Source organism: Parasteatoda tepidariorum, chromosome 4 (assembly GCF_982258835.1).
Source record: "Parasteatoda tepidariorum strain Cologne lab strain chromosome 4, Ptep-v5.0, whole genome shotgun sequence".
Taxonomy (NCBI): Eukaryota; Metazoa; Arthropoda; class Arachnida; order Araneae; family Theridiidae; genus Parasteatoda; species Parasteatoda tepidariorum.
The window spans coordinates 105797766-105817171 of record NC_141758.1 but is presented as its reverse complement, the minus strand read 5'-3'; the positions used below and the strand labels follow the sequence as shown (position 1 = coordinate 105817171).

The window sequence follows — 19406 nt, the reverse complement described above, 5'->3', positions numbered from 1 at the left end:
ATGTAGATAATTTCCTGACAATTTTATTACAACACTCGAAATTCGAATCGCGCATTTAAATTTCGATTGTATCAGAAAAATAAACATCGAAAGCATTAAAGTTATTGTTTTCTGTTAAATAACCGTTGTAATGCTCGTGAATTCTTAAATGATTTAATTTATATTTTTTCATGAAAAATCTTGATCTTAATTTTGACCACTTGAAAATAATTGTTGAAACGTTAAGATGTAATTTTTTGAAACATTTTTAAGCATTCCCATTGGACAGAAATATCACTAATATGGATTTAAACGCTTTAACTAGACGCATAAATTTTCTTATATGTTAAATTTACTTTTCTTATGTGTTACTTTCATACTTTATTGTAACGCATTACTTTTTTTGGAGCATTTACTTTTCTTATGCACTACTTTCGCGTGTAACTTTTCTTATGCGTTACTTTTACGCTTGTATTTTTTTACTCGTTACTTTTGCACATTGTTCTCCTACTTTGTCCACTCCTTACTTTAATGCACTTTCTTTTACCTTTAATTTCACTCGTTTATTGTTCATGCTTTACTTATTGCCCGTTTATTTTTATTACGCATTAGTTGCTCGGTAACTTTTCTTATACCTTACTTTCACTTTTAAGAGTTGCTCGATTCTTCACTCCATACTTAACTCTTTCCCTTTTATTTTACTCGTTACTCTTCTCTATGCACCCTATTTTAACGAGTGTTAGTCCCGCAGTAGACTTGATCGTAAAGACACGATTCTCTGCAAAATACCGATAAGCATCACTGGCTGCTGTCAGCAAGCGGGTGGGTGACCACTTGCTTAGGGAGTGCGGTATCAGAATTTTTCTACCTTAAAGTGTTCGCATGCAGGTCACCTGGATACCAAAGCTAAGGATCATATGTAAAATGAAAGTAATACAATGGGAAGTAAACGTGTAAGGCGTAGAAATAAAGCGCAAAACTGACATATGTTTAAAAAGTGGAAGTAACGTGTAAGAAAAGTAATGCGACATATAAAACATGGAAGAATTTGAGTTATGCATAAGATGAGTAACGCGTAAAATTTAATAACGTGTAAAAAGAAAGTTGTGCATAGCATCTTTATGCGTAAGAAAAATAAACGCGTAAATGCAACGTATAAAAAGTTAGCTCGTAAAAATAATACATAAAAAAACTGCAATGATGTAGACACTTAAAATTAACACATAAGTAAAGTTACAACAGAAAACCCTTAAATGTGACGCATGAAGAAAATTAAAGTGAATAATACCATAAGAAGTAAAAATTGAAAAAACGCATAAAATCAAAAAGAATATGAAAAACATTAAGTAAGGCATTGAATATAATACTGTGCAAAATTTGAAATAACGCATAAGACAAAAACACGTTCAAGTCATGCATAGGAAAAGTAATAATAATCCATAAAATGTAAACGCGTAAACACCAAACATAAAAAATGTAACACACAAAACCTAATGTTAAAAACTCATATGAGAATTAAATTCGTAAAAGAATGCACAAAGAAAGTAATGCGCAAAATATAATAACGCATGAAATTAAAAGCAACTTGCAAGACAAGGAAGCGCGTAAGAGTAGGTCAATCAAACATAAAAAGTGAAGCACACGAGGAAAAAAAGAATAGTTCTTAAGAAAAGTAAACACGTAATGGTAATGCATAATAAAAACAGGCGTAAATATATCGTATAGGTTAAGAAACGTATTATAAAAGTAATAACGTATAGAGAAAACTAACGTGCATAAGTTTGTATGAAGAAAGCAACTCATAAATAATAACGAATATTGCTAGAAAAATTGCATATAATATATATAAACTACAATATATATAACTTGCAAAAGTAGCGTATATATTAAGTGTGTCATTGAGAAAGGAAGAGTATAAATAGAATAAATTAAGTTTTCAAAAAGCAAATTAATGTTAATCAAAAAGCAAATTAACGAGCAAAAGAAATAATGCCTAGTCGCAATTTCTCGCACTTTATTTATTTTTGCGCGTTGATATGTTATCTGTTACTTATTCTTAAGCGATACTTATCTCATGCGTTACGTTTAAGTGTTATATTTTCCGAATTTATACTTCTTATAAATTACTTCTTTTTCTTATGCACAATTTAACGCGTTTGATTTTCTTAAGCGTTACTTTTTCTTCACGAGTTTGTTTCTTCAAATTTACTATTGTCTTGGATTTTATTGTAAGTTCTATTATTCGTTTATGCCTTACTCATCTTAGGCGTTACTTTTCAGTTCTTACTTTTGTTATGCTTCACTTTGACTTGTTTTCTTTAAGTGACAGTTATATTTCTCGCCGTACTTTTTTGTGCGTTAGTCGGGTGTAAATTAAAGCATGAAAATATGAGTAACTTATTTTACGAGATATATTTTACTTTTCTCTATCCTTTACATTTACACGATTACTTTTATTGGTGTTAATTATCAATATGCAACAATTTAATTAAATGACATTTTTTACATTAAAAGCTTGACTTCACGCGTTAATTATTGAGATGCTTTTTTATTTTACTCGATTTCTTCTCTTTACAAAAATAACTTCTATAAAACTATAGACAAAATATGGCTTTAATATACGTTTGTTCTTTTATGCATTGCTTTTAAGCTTTATTCTTTATAACGTTTCTTTTACTTGTTACACGCATTGCATGTTCTTATTTTACCAGTACTTTTACACGATGCTCTACTAAATTTTTAACTCCATATTTTAATGCTTGCCATTACTTTTACTAGTTTGTTTTTCTCACGCGTTACTTTACTTCTTTGTGTGTTAAGGCTAATTATGCCACAAGGCATAAATATACAGTAACGTATAAAATTAAAGAGAAAATGAAACTCATTAGGTAAGGCATGAAATATAATATTGTGCGAAATTAAAGGTAACGAGTAAGAAAAAAAACATGCTTAAGCAACGCATAGGTAAAGTAAAAATAACCCGTAAAATGCAACCGAGTGAAAACGAAACAGAAAGAAATGTAACTCACAAAACGTAATGTTAAAAACGCATTAGAAGATTAAGCTCGTAAAAGTATGCATAAAGAAGAGTAATGCGTAAAATATAATAACGCATGAAAATAAAAGCAACGAGTAAGACAAGAAAGCGCTTAAAAATAACGAATAAATCAATCAAACATTAAAAGTAAGGCACACGAAAAAAAAAAGAATAGTTTTTGAGAAACGTAAACACGTAAAGGTAATGCATAATAAAACACGCGTAAATATATTGCATAGGATAAGTGAAAGTAACGCATGAGAAAAGTAAAAGGAGAAAAATTAAAAGTAACGTTTAAAGAAATTAAACGTGCAGAAATATTGCATGAGGAAAGCAACTCGTAGATTATAATGAATATTGCGAGAAAAAAATGCATTCAATATATGTACTACCTTGTAAAAAAGTAACGTATACATTAAGTGACTCATTGAGAAAGATAGAGTAAAAATAGAGTAAATTAAGTCAGCAAATTAATGTTAAGCATTAAGCAAATTGCGGCACAAAAGAAATAATCGCATTTTCTCGCGCTTTGATATGTTATCTGTTAATTATTCTTAAGCGATACTTATCTTATTGAGTTAAGTTTTATATTTTCCGAATTTATTCTTATGAATTACATCTAATTTTTTATGCGCTACTTTTTTATGATTTACTTATGCATAATTTTAGGAGTTACTTTTCTTTGAGTTTGTTTTTACAAATTTACTACAGTCTTGCATTTAAAAAAAAACTATAAGTTGCATTATTCGTTTGTGCTTTACTTTTCTTTCACGAGTGTACGCATATCATGCGTTACTTCTAAGCTTTTCTTATATTGCGAGTTACATTTTTGCCTTACTTTTTTATGCATTAGTTGGGTGTAAATTGAAGCATGAAAATATTCGTAGCTTATTTTAAAAGATATTTTTTCTCTATGCCTTACATTTACATGATTACTTTTATTACGTGTTAATTGTCAAGATGCTACAATTTAATTATATGACATTTTTTACTTTTGGCGATTTTTATTTTAAAAGATAGACTTAACGCGTTAATTGAGATGCTTCGCTTTACAAAAAAACTTTTATGTATCAATAGACAAAAAATGGCTATATATACGTTTACTCTTTAATGCTTTGCTTTTACTTGTTACACGCTTTATAATTTCTTATCTTACCAGTACTTTATACATGATCTTGTACTTCCTATTAATTTTACTTACCTCATGCGTCTCCATTACAGATTATATTTTGAGCATTAATATTTGTAATTTACGTGTTTACTCTTATTATGTGTGTTTTCACTTATCCCATTCATTAATTACTTTTTATAAGGTTCTTTTAATTTTGCCCGATATTATATATTACGCTTTACTTATCTTTATAACTTTATTCTCTCGCTAATTCACGAGTTTTATGTTTATGTTTACTTCACTTAAGTCTGTTTAGCTAGTGTCTTACTGTTTCACTTTTGTTTACAGGAACCATAATTTTCTTATAATTATTATACAGTTTGTACAAGCACTTACTAGAATATTAGTATTTAACAAACTAATTGCCTGTTTAGAGTTCTACTTTTTACTTTGCAATAAGTGAATTTGTAACCAATGCTCAGATGTAATTACACAATGACTGAAATAGTATCTCTCTTTTCTAACTAAGCCAATTTTTTTTTAATTTTATGCCATTTGATTGTCTCAATATAAGGGTCTGTTGACCTAGAATGGCAATTTATATTTTAATTGGCTTCTAATATTGCTGGTGTTTTAAATTTAATTGTGCTTTTAATCCATACTTTAGGATCTGTTGAACTGGACTTTTCATGACATACATGACAGATATATTTGTCATGTTTTCTTAAAGATATAATATTCTGACTAATTGCAGATGGCTAATTTGGTTAAACAGTCTTGTTCGCCCGCAAAGTTTACGAGCTGTTGTCATATGACTTTTGTATTTTATGCACTTTATGTTCTTTACTTGGTTGTAATTATCATTTACCCGTGTACCCTGAATTGGGGCAGGACGGGGTAAATATTTTCATCTCTTATCTAACTAAGCATGTTTACTTGTAATAAAGCAACAAAATGAGAAAGTGTATTTCAATTGAATTCTATCTTACAAAAATTATGTAAATTTTACTTCATAAAGCAATTAACTGAGATTTCGATAAAATTAAGATTCAGTTAAAAGTTTGCGATATGAAATTTTTAATTGTATTTTAGTTTCAAGAATATAACATTTGTGTTTTACTCTTATTTTTAGAACCTTATTTCATGCTTTTGGGGGTAAAGAAAGATGCACAGACGCCATACATTTTAATTACATTTGCAAGAATCAGCTGTAAAATATTTGAAAAATAAATTTACATTTAAATAAGATAATTTAGCAGACTTAACATATTTCAGTTCTTTTTATGTATACACGAAAGATATGCGATTACTTCATCAAAAATAGTCTTCTTTCAACGAAACTTACTAGCTCAAATCTGTCCAGTGACTTGAATTGTTCGCCATCGTAACACTTGGAAATCCCTTCAGTTTCTTGAAAGATTTTAAATTGTTCTTGCATAAATAGGAATAATTGCATAGGAGCCAATTTAACGTACGATGGAGACTGTAACGGACACGACGAGGATAGTATAAGCTGAATCATAATGCACTATAATCTTCCAAATAGTTCTGCGACTTATCGATTTTAACAATCACTTCTACAAATCGATATCTTTTAAGATCCTGTAATAAAAAGTGCACTATTTAACCTCTATATAACATGCTCTTACAAATTTTACTGTTAAACTATCAGTTCGAAATGTTTTTTTTAAAAACTAAAACAATTTTTATTAAAGAGATGTAAATTCGTAGTTTATTATTATTTTTTTTTGTCCGACTGAATGTAGTGAAGAGCATTATTACGCTTGTTCAAAGATCTAACGATTTTTGTTTGTTTAACTAATTATTCACCAAATTTAATTAGATATATTTTTTCTTTATGCGTGGCATTTTTATGTTTTTAAACCTAACATTTAATCCTTTTCCCTATATTTTACTTGTTACTTTTCATTTAGCGGTATCTAGTTAACCTTTACTTTTAAGTTTTATATTTTTCGCGTTTACTTTTTTAATAACTACTTTAATTTTTCTTCTGTGTTACTATTAGAGTATGATTTTCTTACACATAACTATAACGCACAATACTTCCTTTTAATGCGCTATTGACTTTTATGTATTACTTTTCCGTACGCCTTACTTACCTTAAGAGTTACTTTTAATTTTATAATGCGTTATTTTTTCTTCTTTTGATATTTGTAACTTTAACGAGTTTCCTTATTTTGCACATTACTTTTAATTTCGAGATTTGCTTCGTTTCACGCTTTACTTTTATTTATGCTCGACTTCAATGCGTTTTCATTTTTCAGACGTCACTTTTACTCGTTACATTCCTTATATTAGGCGGACCGGAAAGTAGTGTTTCGGGGCATTAAATATTTGTTAGTCTTAAAAAGCAATTCGTTTCTTTTCGATCCGGCATTGAAGCTTGTTGCTAACGAGGGTGAATACTTTATTGATTAAAAAGAAAATCTTCATAATAAATATCAAATGCACCAAAACTACGTTACTTTCCAGTCTCCCTTATATTTTAGGCTCTAATTCTCTTAATACTTTACTTTCTCTTATAATTTTTACTCCTTACTTATCTTAACTTTTCTTATTTTAAACAACATTTACTGTACATTTTTTCCTCTCTTTTATTTTATACGTTACATTTATACTCTTACTTTTCGATGAGCTTTTTACTTGTTTATTTTTAATGCGTAACTTTTCAGTTTTCCATTTTCTTTAAGCTTTTCATTTCTTTAAGCTTTTCATTTCTTTAAGCTTTTCATTTCTTTAAGCTTTTCATTTCTTTAAGCTTTCCATTTCTTTAAGCTTTGCTTTCATGCTAACGGCTTTTCTTTGACGTGTAATCTAATTTTATGGATTATTTTTCTTTATTTGGTACTTTTACGCGTTTTACCTTTTAATGCGTTACTTTTTTCTTATAATATGCATTATAATTTACGCGATGTTTTTTAATGTGTTACTTTTACGCAATTATTTCTCATATACGATTTTTTACGCGTTGCTTTTCTCTATGCGAATGAGTTATTTTTATACGTTTCATTGTTACGTAACTTTCAAACGTTATTACTTAACTTTGTTGCGTGTTATTAAATTTTGTGAATTCCTTTTTTTCATGCGTTACGTTTTTTCTGCATTATTTTTTACTTTCCTTCCACATTACTTTAAGTGTTATTTAATTTTATAAATTACTTACCTTTATGCGTTGCATTTAGACATTAAGTACTTTCACATAACTTTTCTTAAGTTTAAATTTACTTTTTTTATGTGTTATTTATTTATACGCGTATACTTCTTCAAGCGTTAATTTTTATGCCTTATTTTACAAGATCTATGTATGCATTTTATCTTATGTGTTTTTTATTTAGAGTTGCATTTACGCCTTGACTTTCTTTACTTTATTATGCCTTAGTTTTAAGCATTGCTCCTTTTCATTCTTTTCTCCACACTTTATATTTTACGCGTTACTCTTCTTTATAGTTACCCATTTACTTTCCTTACGTGTCTCGTACTTTTACGCGTTATGATTTAATACGAATTAATTTTTTATTAAATTCGTAACATTTACTTTTCTTCTAAGTTACTTTTAAATTTAAGCGTTAATTCATTTTACGCGTTTTTTTCTTTATGCATTATTATTGTTTTCTTTTCTCATTACTTTTACGGGTTGCTTTTAATTATTTGCGCTATCCTTTACTCTACATTTTACTAGAATTTTTTTCCTTTATGACGCATATTTACACTTCTCGTTCTAAGTGTTACTTTTTGTCCATTTTTTTAAATTTAATTTATAAACACTATCAACATTATATTTTATTTTTCTTATGCTTTATTTTTTCGCCTTTCCTCACGCATTTATTTTTCACACCCATAAAAAAGTTATGTTTAACTTTTACACTTTAGTGTAGTTAGCACGTTGCTTTTATACTTAACTTAAAACGTTTTTTCTCCTTCTTATACATGATTTTTACTTTTGTACGAATTGTTTTTAACTTATTTGCTTTTATTACGTGTTACTTTTATGCACTGCATTTATTCGTTTCTACGTTTATTCTATTATAAAATTTACGCATTATTATATTTTACGTTTTTTTACTTCGTGAATTACTTTTGTTTCATTTTCTTATGCAATACTTTTAAATATTGCTTTACTAGTTTACGCAATCCTTTACTGTACATTTTATGTTTTTTTTTTCTCCTTTATGCACTATATTTTAAGTTTCTCCTCTTCTTAAGCGTTACTTTTTCACGCTTACTTTCTATGCATTATGTTTACACGTTAAATTTGTTTTTTTTTATTACTTCATTTACACACTAACTGCTTTATATTTTCTTTTCTTATGCGCTATTTTTAATTTTCTTATGCGTTAATTTTTGGTCTTTCCTTACGTATTTATTTTTCTTGCGCATAAAACGTTTTGTTTAGTGTCAATTAATTGTATTTTGCACGTCGCTTTGATACATTACTTAAAACGTATGTTTTTTTTGCTTCTACATGACTTTTACTTCTTTGCTTTTACTTTTCTTATGGTTAATTTTAGGGGCTACATTTATTCGTTTCTGCGTTTATTTTTTTAATAAATTTACGCTTTCTTTTCTAAATGAATTGCTTTTGTTTACTTTTCTTGCGCAGTACTTTTATTCATTTACGCTATACTTTATTGTACATTTTACTGGTCTTTATAAGTTATATTTACGCTTCTGATCTTCTTAAACGTTACTTTTTTATGCATTATTTTTACTCGTTAAATTTGTTTTTTACTTAATTAACACACTATCGACTTCATATATAATTTTTCTTAAGCGTTATTTTTTCGCCTTTCCTCACGCATTTATTTTATTTTATGCATAAAAAGTTATGTTTAACTTTTAAAATTTATCGTACTTTACACGTTGTTTTTTTTTCTTTAATTTAAGCGGTTTGTTTTTTTATACTTTACTTTTACGCATTGCTATAACTTCTGGATGGCTTTAACTTTATTGCGCCACATTTATACTTTTATTAAAATTACTCCTTATTATATTTCAGGCTTCTTTTTCTTTATGTATTACTTTTGTTTCCTTTTCTAATCATTAATTTAGGCATTGTTTTTATTTATTTCGCTATCCTTCACCATACATTTTACGGTATTTTTTCTATATTTACGTTTCTTCTCTTCTTAAGCGTTTATTTTTCATGTTTAATTTTTTTAAACATTATTTTTAATCGCTAAATTTATATTTTTTTACTTAAATAACGCACTACCTACACTCTACTATTTTGGACATAGCTTTTATACATTACTCAAAGCGTTTTTTCTTCTTGTACATAGCTGACATTTCTATGCACTGCATTTATTTCCTCGTTTTTTTATGCCCCACATTTACTCGTTTCTACGTTTATTTAATACAGAATTTACTCCTTATTATAATTTACGTTTTCTGTTCATTTATGAAATACTTTTGTTTCCTTTTCATATAATTAATTTTACGCATTGCTTTTATTTATATCGCTATCCTTTACCGTACATTTTACGTTTTCATTTTTTTTACGCCCTTTACTTACGCTTCTCCTCTTTTAAAGCGTTTTTTTTTCACGTTTACTTTTTTATGCATTATTTTTCCCGCTATATTTGCTTTTTTTACTTAATTAACACAATATCTACTTTATATATATATTTTTTTTTTTTGAGTTATTTTTTGGCCTGTCTTCACGCATTTATTTTTCTTGCGCATAAAAAGTTATGTTTAATTTTACAATTTATTGTATCTTGGACATAGCTTTTATACTTTACTCGAAGCGTTTTTTCTTCTTGCACATGGCTGACATTTTTATGCGCTGCTTTTATTTCTTCGTTTTTTTCATGCGCCACATTTACTCGTTTCTACGTTTATTTAATACTAAACTTACTCCTTATTATAATTTACGTGTTCTGTTTATTTATGTAATACTTTTGTTTCCTTTTCATATAATTAATTTTACGCATTGCTTTTATTTATATCGCAAACCTTTACCGTACATTTTACGTTTTTAATTTTTTTACGCCCTTTACTTACGCTTCTCCTCTTTTAAAGCGTTTTTTTTTCACGTTTACTTTTTTATGCATTATTTTTCCCGCTATATTTGTTTTTTTTACTTAATTAACACAATATCTACTTTATATTTTATTTTTTTATTAGTTATTTTTTCACACATTTATTTTTCTTGCGGATAAAAAGTTATGTTTAATTTTACATTTTACTGTATTTTGGAAATAGCTTTTATACTTTACTCGAAGCGTTTTTTCTTCTTGTACATGGCCGACATTTTTATGCGCTGCTTTGATTTCTTCGTTTTTTTATGCGCCACATTTACTCGTTTCTACGTTTATTTAATACTAAATTTACTCCTTGTTATAATTTACGTTTTTTTTTTCTTCATGTAATACTTTTGTCTCCTTTTCTTATAATTAATTTTACGCATTGCATTTATTTATATCGCTTACCTTTACCGTACATTTTACGTTTTTATTTTTTCTTACGCCCTATATTTACGCTTATCCTCTTCTTTAGCGTTTTTTTTTCACGTTTACTTTTTTATGCATTATTTTTCCCTCTATATTTATTTATTTTACTTAATTAACACAATATCTACCTTATATTTTATTTTTTTATGAGTTATTTTTTCGCCTGTCTTCACGCATTTATTTTTCTAGCGCGTAAAAAGTTATGTTTAATTTTACGTTTTATTGTATTTTGGACATAGCTTTTGTACTTTACTCGAAGCATTTTTTCTTCTTGTACATGGCTGACATTTTTATGCGCTGCTTTTATTTCTTCGTTTTTTTCATGCGCCACATTTACTCGTTACTACGTTTATTTAATACTAAATTTACTCCTTACTATAATTTACGTTTTCTTTTTCTTCATGTCATACTTTTGTTTCCTTTTCTTATAATTAATTTTACGCATTGCTTTTATTTATATCGCTAACCTTTACCGTACATTTTACGTTTTTATTTTTTTTTTGCGCCCTATATTTACGCTTCTCTTCTTCTTTAGCGTTTTTTTTCACGTTTACTTTTTTATGCATTATTTTTCCCTCTATATTTATTTTTTTTACTTAATTAACACAATATCTACCTTATATTTTAATTTTTCATGAGTTATTTTTTCGCCTGTCTTCACGCATTTATTTTTCTTGCGCGTAAAAAGATATGTTTAATCTTCCATTTTATTGTATTTTGGACATAGCTTTTATACTTTACTCGAAGCATTTTTTCTTTTCGTACATGGCTGACATTTTTATGCGCTGCTTTAATTTTTTCATCTTCTACGCGCCACATTTACTCGTTTCTACGTTTATTTAATACTAAATTTACTCTTTATTATAATTTGCGTTTTTTTTTCTTCATGTAATACTTTTGTCTCCTTTTCTTATAATTAATTTTACGCATTGCATTTATTTATATCGCTTACCTTTATCGTACATTTTACGTTTTTATTTTTTTTTCGCCCTATATTTACGCTTCTCCTCTTCTAAAGCGTTATTTCTTCACGTTTACTTTTTTATGATTTATTTTTCCCGCTATATTTGTTTTTTTTTTTTACTTAATTAACACAATATCTACTTTATATATATTTTTTTTATGAGTTATTTTTTCGCTTGTCTTCACGCATTTATTTTTCTTGCGCATAAAAAGTTATGTTTAATTTTACATTTCATTGTATTTTGGACATAGCTTTTATACTTTACTCGAAGCATTTTTTCTTTTTGTACATGGCTGACATTTTTATGCGCTGCTTTAATTTCTTCGTCTTCTACGCGCCACATTTACTCGTTTCTACGTTTATTTAATACTAAATTTACTCCTTATTATAATTTACGTGTTCTGTTTATTTATGTAATACTTTTGTTTCCTTTTCATATAATTAATTTTACGCATTGCTTTTATTTATATCGCTAACCTTTACCGTACATTTTACGTTTTTATTTTTTTTTGCGCCCTATATTTACGCTTCTCTTCTTCTTTAGCGTTTTTTTTCACGTTTACTTTTTTATGCATTATTTTTCCCTCTATATTTATTTTTCTTAATTAATTAACACAATATCTACCTTATATTTTAATTTTTCATGAGTTATTTTTTCGCCTGTCTTCACGCATTTATTTTTCTTGCGCTTAAAGTTATGTTTAATTTTACATTTTATTGTATTTTGGACATAGCTTTTATACTTTACTCGAAGCGTTTTTTCTTCTTGTACATGGCTGACATTTTTATGAGCTGCTTTTATTTCTTCGTTTTCTTTATGCGTCATTTACTCGTTTCTAAGTTTATTTAATACTAAATTTACTCCTTATTATAATTTACGTTTTCTTTTTCTTCATGTCATACTTTTGTTTCCTTTTCTTATAATTAATTTTACGCATTGCTTTTATTTATACCGCTAACCTTTACCGTACATTTTACGTTTTTATTTTTTTTAACGCCCTATATTTACGCTTTTCCTCCTTTAAAACGTTATTTTTTCACGTTTACTTTTTTATGCATTATTTTTCCCGCTATATTTGTTTTTGTTTTTTTTACTTAACTAACACAACATCTACTTTATATTTTATTTTTTTCATGAGTTATTTTTTCGCCTGTCTTCACGCATTTATTTTTCTTGCGCATAAAAAGTTATGTTTAATCTTCCATTTTATTGTATTTTGGACATAGCTTTTATACTTTACTCGAAGCATTTTTTCTTTTTGTACATGGCTGACATTTTTATGCGCTGCTTTAATTTCTTCGTCTTCTACGCGCCACATTTACTCCTTTCTACGTTTATTTAATACTAAATTTACTCCCTATTATAATTTACGTTTTTTTTCTTCATGTCATACTTTTGTTTCCTTTTTTTTTAATTAATTTTACGCATTGCTTTTATTTATATCGCTATGCTTTACCGTACATTTTACGTTTTAACTTTTCTTACGCCCTATGCTTACGCTTCTCCTCCTCTAAAGCGTTTTTTTTTCACTTTTACTTTTTTTATGCATTATTTTTCCCGCTATATTCGTTTTTTTTACTTAATTAACACAATATCTATTTTATATATATATTTTTTTATGAGTTTTTTTTCGCCTGTCTTCACGTATTTCTTTTTCTTGCGCATAAAAAGTTATGTTTAATTTTACATTTTATAGTATTTTGGACATAGCTTTTATACTTTACTCGAAGCGTATTTTCTTCTTGTACATGGCTGACATTTTTATGTGCTGCTTTTTTTTCTTCGTTTTTTTTATGCGCCACATTTACTCGCTTCTACGCTTATTTAATACTAAATTTACTCCTTATTATAATTTACGTTTTCTTTTTCTTCATGTCATACTTTTGTTTCCTTTTCTTATAATTAATTTTACGCATTGCTTTTATTTATATCGCTAACCTTTACCGTACATTTTACGTTTTTATTTTTTTACGCCCTATGCTTACGCTTATCCTCTTCTAAAGCGTTTTTTTTTACGTTTACTTTTTTATGCATTATTTTTCCCGCTATATTCGCCTTTTTTTACATAATTAACACAATATCTACTTTATATATATATTTTTTTTATGAATTTTTTTTTTTCGCCTGTCTTCACGCATTTATTTTTCTTGCGCATAAAAAGTAATGTTTAATTTTACATTTTATTGTATTTTGGACATAGCTTTTATACTTTACTCGAAGCATTTTTTCTTCTTGTACATGGCTGACATTTTTATGCGCTGCTTTTATTTCTTCGTTTTTTTCATGCGCCACATTTACTCGTTTCTACGTTTATTTAATATTAAATTTACTCCTTATTATAATTTACGTTTTTTTTTTCTTCATGTAATACTTTTGTCTCCTTTTCTTATAATTAATTTTACGCATTGCATTTATTTATATCGCTTACCTTTACCGTACATTTTACGTTTTTATTTTTTTTTACGCCCTGTATTTACGCTTCTCCTCTTCTAAAGCGTTATTTCTTCACGTTTACTTTTTTATGATTTATTTTTCCCGCTATATTTGTTTTTTTTTTTTTTTTACTTAATTAACACAATATCTACTTTATATATAATTTTTTTTATGATTTATTTTTCTTGCGCATAAAAAGTTATGTTTAATTTTACATTTTATAGTATTTTGGACATAGCTTTTATACTTTACTCGAAGCGTTTTTTCTTCTTGTACATGGCTGACATTTTTATGAGCTGTTTTTATTACTTAGTTTTTTTTATGCGTCACATTTACTTGTTTTCACGTTTATTTAATACTAAATTTACTCCTCATTATAATTTACGTTTTTTTTTCCTCATGTAATACTTTTGTTTCCTTTTCATATAATTAATTTTACGCATTGCTTTTATTTATATCGCTAACCTTTACCGTACATTTTACGTACGTTTTTATTTTTTTTACGCCCTATGCTTACGCTTATCCTCTTCTTTAGCGTTTTTTTTTCACGTTTACTTTTTTATGCATTATTTTTCCCTCTATATTTATTTATTTTACTTAATTAACACAATATCTACCTTATATTTTATTTTTTTATGAGTTATTTTTTCGCCTGTCTTCACGCATTTATTTTTCTAGCGCGTAAAAAGTTATGTTTAATTTTACATTTTATTGTATTTTGGACATAGCTTTTGTACTTTACTCGAAGCATTTTTTCTTCTTGTACATGGCTGACATTTTTATGCGCTGCTTTTATTTCTTCGTTTTTTTCATGCGCCACATTTACTCGTTTCTACGTTTATTTAATACTAAAATTACTCCTTATTATAATTTACGTTTTCTTTTTCTTCATGTCATACTTTTGTTTCCTTTTCTTATAATTAATTTTACGCATTGCTTTTATTTATATCGCTAACCTTTACCGTACATTTTACGTTTTTATTTTTTTTGCGCCCTATATTTACGCTTCTCTTCTTCTTTAGCGTTTTTTTTCACGTTTACTTTTTTATGCATTATTTTTCCCTCTATATTTATTTTTTTTACTTAATTAACACAATATCTACCTTATATTTTATTTTTTTATGAGTTATTTTTTCGCCTGTCTTCACGCATTTATTTTTCTAGCGCGTAAAAAGTTATGTTTAATTTTACATTTTATTGTATTTTGGACATAGCTTTTGTACTTTACTCGAAGCATTTTTTCTTCTTGTACATGGCTGACATTTTTATGCGCTGCTTTTATTTCTTCGTTTTTTTCATGCGCCACATTTACTCGTTTCTACGTTTATTTAATATTAAATTTACTCCTTATTATAATTTACGTTTTCTTTTTCTTCATGTCATACTTTTGTTTCCTTTTCTTATAATTAATTTTACGCATTGCTTTTATTTATATCGCTAACCTTTACCGTACATTTTACGTTTTTATTTTTTTTTGCGCCCTATATTTACGCTTCTCTTCTTCTTTAGCGTTTTTTTTCACGTTTACTTTTTTATGCATTAATTTTCCCTCTATATTTATTTTTTTTACTTAATTAACACAATATCTACCTTATATTTTAATTTTTCATGAGTTATTTTTTCGCCTGTCTTCACGCATTTATTTTTCTTGCGCGTAAAAAGATATGTTTAATCTTCCATTTTATTGTATTTTGGACATAGCTTTTATACTTTACTCGAAGCATTTTTTCTTTTTGTACATGGCTGACATTTTTATGCGCTGCTTTAATTTCTTCGTCTTCTACGCGCCACATTTACTCGTTTCTACGTTTATTTAATACTAAATTTACTCCTTATTATAATTTACGTGTTCTGTTTATTTATGTAATACTTTTGTTTCCTTTTCATATAATTAATTTTACGCATTGCTTTTATTTATATCGCTAACCTTTACCGTACATTTTACGTTTTTATTTTTTTTTGCGCCCTATATTTACGCTTCTCTTCTTCTTTAGCGTTTTTTTTCACGTTTACTTTTTTATGCATTATTTTTCCCTCTATATTTATTTTTTTTACTTAATTAACACAATATCTACCTTATATTTTAATTTTTCATGAGTTATTTTTTCGCCTGTCTTCACGCATTTATTTTTCTTGCGCGCTAAAAGTTATGTTTAATTTTACATTTTATTGTATTTTGGACATAGCTTTTATACTTTACTCGAAGCGTTTTTTCTTCTTGTACATGGCCGACATTTTTATGCGCTGCTTTGATTTCTTCGTTTTTTTATGCGCCACATTTACTCGTTTCTACGTTTATTTAATACTAAATTTACTCCTTATTATAATTTGCGTTTTTTTTTTCTTCATGTAATACTTTTGTCTCCTTTTCTTATAATTAATTTTACGCATTGCATTTATTTATATCGCTTACCTTTACCGTACATTTTACGTTTTTATTTTTTTTTGCGCCCTATATTTACGCTTCTCCTTTTCTTTAGCGTTTTTTTTTCACGTTTACTTTTTTATGCATTATTTTTCCCTCTATATTTATTTTTTTTACTTAATTAACACAATATCTACCTTATATTTTATTTTTTTATGAGTTATTTTTTCGCCTGTCTTCACGCATTTATTTTTCTTGCGCGTAAAAAGTTGTGTTTAATTTTCCGTTTTATTGTATTTTGGACATAGCTTTTGTACTTTACTCGAAGCATTTTTTCTTCTTGTACATGGCTGACATTTTTATGAGCTGCTTTAATTACTTAGTTTTTTTTATGCGTCACATTTACTTGTTTTTACGTTTATTTAATACTAAATTTACTCCTTATTATCATTTACGTTTTTTTCCCTCATGTAATACTTTTGTTTCCTTTTCATATAACTAATATTACGCATTGCTTTTATTTATATCGCTAACCTTTATCGTACATTTTTCGTTTTTATTTTTTTTACGCCCTATACTTACGCTTCTCCTCTTTTAAAGCGTTTTTTTTTCACGTTTACTTTTTTATGCATTATTTTTCCCGCTATATTTGTTTTTTTTTACTTAATTAACACAATATCTACTTTATATATATTTTTTTTATGAGTTATTTTTTCGCTTGTCTTCACGCATTTATTTTTCTTGCGCATAAAAAGTTATGTTTAATTTTACATTTCATTGTATTTTGGACATAGCTTTTATACTTTACTCGAAGCGTTTTTTCTTCTTGTACATGGCTGACATTTTTATGCGCTGCTTTTATTTCTTCGTTTTTTTCATGCGCCACATTTACTCGTTTCTACGTTTATTTAATACTAAATTTACTCCTTATTATAATTTACGTTTTCTTTTTCTTCATGTCATACTTTTGTTTCCTTTTCTTATAATTAATTTTACGCATTGCTTTTATTTATATCGCTAACCTTTACCGTACATTTTACGTTTTTATTTTTTTTACGCCCTATGCTTACGATTATCCTCTTCTTTAGCGTTTTTTTTTCACGTTTACTTTTTTATGCATTATTTTTCCCTCTATATTTATTTTTTTTACTTAATTAACACAATATCTACCTTATATTTTATTTTTTTATGAGTTATTTTTTCGCCTGTCTTCACGCATTTATTTTTCTAGCGCGTAAAAAGTTATGTTTAATTTTACATTTTATTGTATTTTGGACATAGCTTTTGTACTTTACTCGAAGCATTTTTTCTTCTTGTACATGGCTGACATTTTTATGCGCTGCTTTTATTTCTTCGTTTTTTTCATGCGCCACATTTACTCGTTTCTACGTTTATTTAATATTAAATTTACTCCTTATTATAATTTACGTTTTCTTTTTCTTCATGTCATACTTTTGTTTCCTTTTCTTATAATTAATTTTACGCATTGCTTTTATTTATATCGCTAACCTTTACCGTACATTTTACGTTTTTATTTTTTTTTGCGCCCTATATTTACGCTTCTCTTCTTCTTTAGCGTTTTTTTTCACGTTTACTTTTTTATGCATTATTTTTCCCTCTATATTTATTTTTTTTACTTAATTAACACAATATCTACCTTATATTTTAATTTTTCATGAGTTATTTTTTCGCCTGTCTTCACGCATTTATTTTTCTTGCGCTTAAAGTTATGTTTAATTTTACATTTTATTGTATTTTGGACATAGCTTTTATACTTTACTCGAAGCGTTTTTTCTTCTTGTACATGGCTGACATTTTTATGAGCTGTTTTTATTACTTAGTTTTTTTATGCGTCACATTTACTTGTTTTCACGTTTATTTAATACTAAATTTACTCCTTATTATAATTTACGTTTTTTTTCCTCATGTAATACTTTTGTTTCCTTTTCATATAATTAATTTTACGCATTGCTTTTATTTATATCGCTAACCTTTACCGTACATTTTACGTTTTTATTTTTTTTACGCCCTATGCTTACGCTTATCCTCTTCTTTAGCGTTTTTTTTTCACGTTTACTTTTTTATGCATTATTTTTCCCTCTATATTTATTTATTTTACTTAATTAACACAATATCTACCTTATATTTTATTTTTTTATGAGTTATTTTTTCGCCTGTCTTCACGCATTTATTTTTCTAGCGCGTAAATGGTTATGTTTAATTTTACATTTTATTGTATTTTGGACATAGCTTTTGTACTTTACTCGAAGCATTTTTTCTTCTTGTACATGGCTGACATTTTTATGCGCTGCTTTTATTTCTTCGTTTTTTTCATGCGCCACATTTACTCGTTTCTACGTTTATTTAATACTAAATTTACTCCTTATTATAATTTACGTTTTCTTTTTCTTCATGTCATACTTTTGTTTCCTTTTCTTATAATTAATTTTACGCATTGCTTTTATTTATATCGCTAACCTTTACCGTACATTTTACGTTTTTATTTTTTTTTGCGCCCTATATTTACGCTTCTCTTCTTCTTTAGCGTTTTTTTTCACGTTTACTTTTTTATGCATTATTTTTCCCGCTATATTCGTTTTTTTTACTTAATTAACACAATATCTATTTTATATATATATTTTTTTTATGAGTTTTTTTTTCGCCTGTCTTCACGTATTTCTTTTTCTTGCGCATAAAAAGTTATGTTTCATTTTACATTTTATTGTATTTTGGACATAGCTTTTATACTTTACTCGAAGCGTTTTTTCTTCTTGTACATGGCTGACATTTCTATGCGCTGCTTTTATTTCTTCGTTTTTTTTCATGCGCCACATTTACTCGTTTCTACGTTTATTTAATACTAAATTTACTCCTTATTATAATTTACGTTTTCTTTTTCTCCATGTCATACTTTTGTTTCCTTTTCTTATAATTAATTTTACGCATTGCTTTTATTTATATCGCTAACCTTTACCGTACATTTTACGTTTTTATTTTTTTTACGCCCTATGCTTATGCTTCTCCTCTTCTAAAGCGTTTTTTT

At 27.2% G+C, this 19406-nt stretch overlaps 1 long non-coding RNA gene across 2 annotated transcripts in view; it reads right to left on the bottom strand.

Annotated features, from left to right (window-relative positions):
* Window positions 1-5305: 5305 nt before the first annotated feature.
* Window positions 5306-19406, bottom strand: part of LOC147812523 (uncharacterized) — a 36932-nt gene continuing 22831 nt past the window's right edge. For both annotated transcript variants that reach the window (XR_015433249.1, XR_015433248.1), the window contains one exon: window positions 5306-5729. This is a non-coding gene — a long non-coding RNA (uncharacterized LOC147812523). The remainder of the gene's footprint in view (window positions 5730-19406) is intronic.